The 3915-nt window shown below is 37.0% G+C and overlaps 1 long non-coding RNA gene across 2 annotated transcripts; it reads left to right on the forward strand.

Moving 5' to 3' along the window:
• The first annotated feature begins 684 nt into the window (after nt 1-684).
• Nucleotides 685-3159, forward strand: LOC127338665 (uncharacterized). Of its 2 annotated transcripts, none has more exons than XR_011754290.1 (4): nt 685-905; nt 1007-1205; nt 1884-1949; nt 2923-3159. It is a non-coding gene; the product is annotated as an uncharacterized lncRNA (long non-coding RNA). The 2 variants fall into 2 exon arrangements; XR_007874449.2 differs by having other exon boundaries at nt 1007-1201.
• Nucleotides 3160-3915: the final 756 nt, after the last annotated feature.

A 3915-nucleotide genomic window follows, 5' to 3' on the forward strand; every position in this document is an offset into this window, starting at 1 on the left:
CCAACATGAATGCCACCTTTATGAAACATGAAGTGTAGCTCTTCTGTGTCACATCCCAAAATTTGTAAATTTTGGAATGTAAAATAAAAATAAAATTTAAGCTTGGTTGCTTGTCTTGATTTAAATTTTACAATGAAATAAAACTTTTGGTGTTACTTAAACTATTTTTCCAAAAATGAAGTTTTCAAAAACCTGCATTGCATTCATAAGCATCATGGCATCTTTGCATTCCTTAGGAAAAATTTAAGCGAAATTCAAATTTATAAAGAAACCTTACACCCGAAGAAATGCAAATAAAACCATATAGGCCTATGTACCCATTTCGAATTTTACCAAAATGTTTTCAAACTAAAAGTAATTCCAGAATATTCTTCATTGAATAAGGAATTCACTAATATTTTATTTAGATTTTTCTAACTTATTTTGACTTACTTTTGATCAAATTCCAATTGTCAAATTATTTTCCAAATACTAAAAATAGGAAAGAGAAAAGAGATTTGGTAAAAAAAAAAAGAAAAAAAAAACAACAGCGGGACTTTGCCCAGGCAGCTCTAAACTAGACAGCCATCCAAACCTTTCGTGCACAGCGACGCAACAGCAAGTCAATCAGCGTTCGCGTTTCTTTATCTTCCTTCCAACGTGCGGGCCCCACTGCTACGTCATCATCATCAAGCTTCAGCAACCAACGGACACACCGCATGACTGCGTACGTTTTCAGTTTCTTGCACTTCATCCCGAATTGATTTCCGGTGATTTAAGCCACCATTTAACGAGCCGTTTGTTCCTATTTAAGCCCCACACCTTCCTCTCCATTTCCCTTCAAACCACACAGATCGAGAGCCTCGAGGCTGCTCTAATTTTTCCTCGCAACTCCACGGTACCGTCGCGGTAAATCGTCGATTGCGGTGAGCACGGTCCATCTTTTGACCTCTAGTTTCTTCCAAACATCCTATTTCTTTCCTGCGCACATCTCAGATTTTGTTTCGTGATTTTTGGTGCACCACAGCAACGACACCATCTTCGTCTGTTAGCACGTCCGCGGGACAGTTTTCCGGCGAGCGATTTCGGGCGAATCAGTGCACTTCAACGACCGCCACCAATTTCGCCTCGTGATTTCGGGTGGCTTCATCTGCTTCATCATCGGCAGAAATCGCGGGAGCTCGACGTTGAACACAGCAACCATCTTCAGTAACCTCGTCTCGTACGTGAGTCTGTCCACATTTCTTTTCTTTTCTTTCTTTCCTTCTTTGATTTCCATGAACCACAGGATCTAGATCCTAAGGCTGATGCTAGATAACTTAAACGAAGGGGTATCGTCGAATAAAAACATGCCACTTGTCACAACAGTTTATATTTTCGAATATTTGGACAGAGAAACATAGAAACTTGTAAAAATCATATCTTTAGTTTCGTTTATCCAAATTTAGCAAACTTCGTGTCCCTGGATTCATAAAAACGTGTAGAATACCATAGACACATAATATTGCACTTTTGCATCATATTTTTACACAGTTTTTGCAGAAACTCAAATAGAGTATTTTGGCTATATAAATAGTTCTAAAAATTATTTTGGAGTTATTCCTTTTGCTATTAACAGAGAATTGAACCCTCTGTATAGTAACATTATAAAATAAATAAAAATGTGACCTATACATTTCCCTTGTAATATTTGTTTAGTCTTGTAGATCTTTTCTAATGATAGGAAATATTTTTAATTATTAATGCAACATTAAAATTATACCATGGCATCATGCATATAGTTAAAACCAGAGAACATATTAAGTGTGTTATTCATGTTTAATCCACATATTGCATCAATATTTTTTATTTGCGATTGTATATGTGTTGCTGTGTGTTTATGGAGTGAAAATATTTGTTTGTAGATTGTGGTTGTGCTGATTGCAACGAGTGTTTCTGCGAAGAGTGTACCAACTCCTCATCTCACCAAGGCAAGTGACACACCCTCACAAATGTCCTAGATTTTATTCATGCACCGTAGTGATTTTTGTAGTAGGTCTAGGGATATGATTTGCTTTTGTAATCCCAGTAGTCTAGCTACCCCTACTTGACTTACTTTGTCGCCATTAAATTAGTTGTAGCTCCGCTATGCTATAAAAAAAGATTTTGTTAGCGAGTTATGGAAAAATAACTAAGTTTAATGAACTACCTGGGTGGAATTGGTATTGCTTGGTTTATGTTGAGTGGTTGCAACGGGGTCATGTCTATGAACCGCCGTGTGCATCGCACTTGTGGACGGCCACCCAGGAACAAAGAGATAATAGACAACCTTGCTCATTTAGCTTACCGTACAACCACATGCTATATGGGCTCTGGCTTGACGGAGTATGTTGTGTGAACCTGGGCCCTACGCGACATGATGATGTAGGGGAATGTAGGTTGGAGCGGGTCCGTAGAGGATGGTCTGGGTGATCACTTCGGAAAAGTCTCGTCCTAGTCGACATCTGTCCATTTGAGCAAAATGTGCATCATGGAAGAAGAACAGACTAGGTCATGTGGGTAAATTTGTACAACCTCTGCAGAGTGTTAAATCTAAGTACTTAGCCGTGTCCCCGGTTACGGACAATTTGAGCGAACTGACAAGGATCCTGTTCGAAAGTCTCCTCATCCCAACTTCTTAAATTAAAATTTGATGGGTGAACAAGGGTAGGAGGAATTCACTGGTTTCCATCAGTGGTATTCCAGGTTCATTGATTTCTATCAATGGAACCGCCTAATTAGAAGGGAAGAAAATGATTTGACAATTGATAGGAGAAAACTGGCTTTATGCAAATCATACCTGAGCTCTACCAGCCAAATGTACACATAAGTGTTAGGTTGCCATTTGAGTCCACTATAGTGTCATCTTGCCAATACAATTCCAAATGTATTGATCATTCGTGGCTGCAACCTTTCATGTTGCAGGTTACAATTCTGATTGAAGAACGTTGGATTAGGGTTACGAGTCTTCGCTCAACATGTCTGCCTGTGGCATCATGAAGAAAGATGGCTCCATGCTTTATGTTTTACATTCCGATGTGAACTCTGAATAAGTGCTAGCTGAGAGCTATGCAAGTTGTAATGAACTATTTTATTTTCTGGATCATGCGATGTAATATTGACCTTTGCTATATGATATTACATCTTGTACTGTGTGTGCTAGCGATTGATCCAGGGACTAGCACAGATACGCACAGAGATCGACACCTTGAAAGGTGAGGTCGCTACATTCTGATATATTAATTATTTTTATTCAATTATTACTTCAATCTCATTTTTACTACTTTGTCTATTATTCATAAACTTTTTTTCGAAGAAAACAACTTTTCTATACGAACATAGTTTTTGGAATGTATGACTATTTGTTTGGTACCATGTTTTTTCTCTAAAAGGTGGACATTCTTTTGAAACATGCAAACATTTCTATTTTGTGACACATAACAGTTTAGTATTAAAAAAATTAGATTTATATAAAAATTATACTTGTTAATAGGTCACCCTTGGATGCCATATGAAACACTTCACACAGTGATCCTTCCCGTTGCCGCAAAAAGACATGATAGCCCAATTAGATATACGACTCGGCCTAGAAGTAATGAGAGCCCAATTTATTATAGTACTTCCTCCCTTCACAATTAATTTGCATTTTAGGTTTAGTCAAAATCAAAATTTGTAAAGTTTAACCAAACATTTAGAAAATATATCAATATTTACAATGCAAAATCCATAGTATTAGAATCTTCATAAAGTATATTGTCATATTATATGCATTTGGCAATGTGGATATTGGTATATTTTTACTTATTTGTTGTAAAACCTATCAAATTTTGACTTTAACTAAACATAGAACATAAAGTAAATAAAAATGGAGGAGTATCTTGTCCCCTTTACTAAGTTTCTTTCGGATACTCCTGGGCT

Source organism: Lolium perenne, chromosome 3 (genome assembly GCF_019359855.2).
Source record: "Lolium perenne isolate Kyuss_39 chromosome 3, Kyuss_2.0, whole genome shotgun sequence".
Classification (NCBI taxonomy): Eukaryota; Viridiplantae; Streptophyta; class Magnoliopsida; order Poales; family Poaceae; genus Lolium; species Lolium perenne.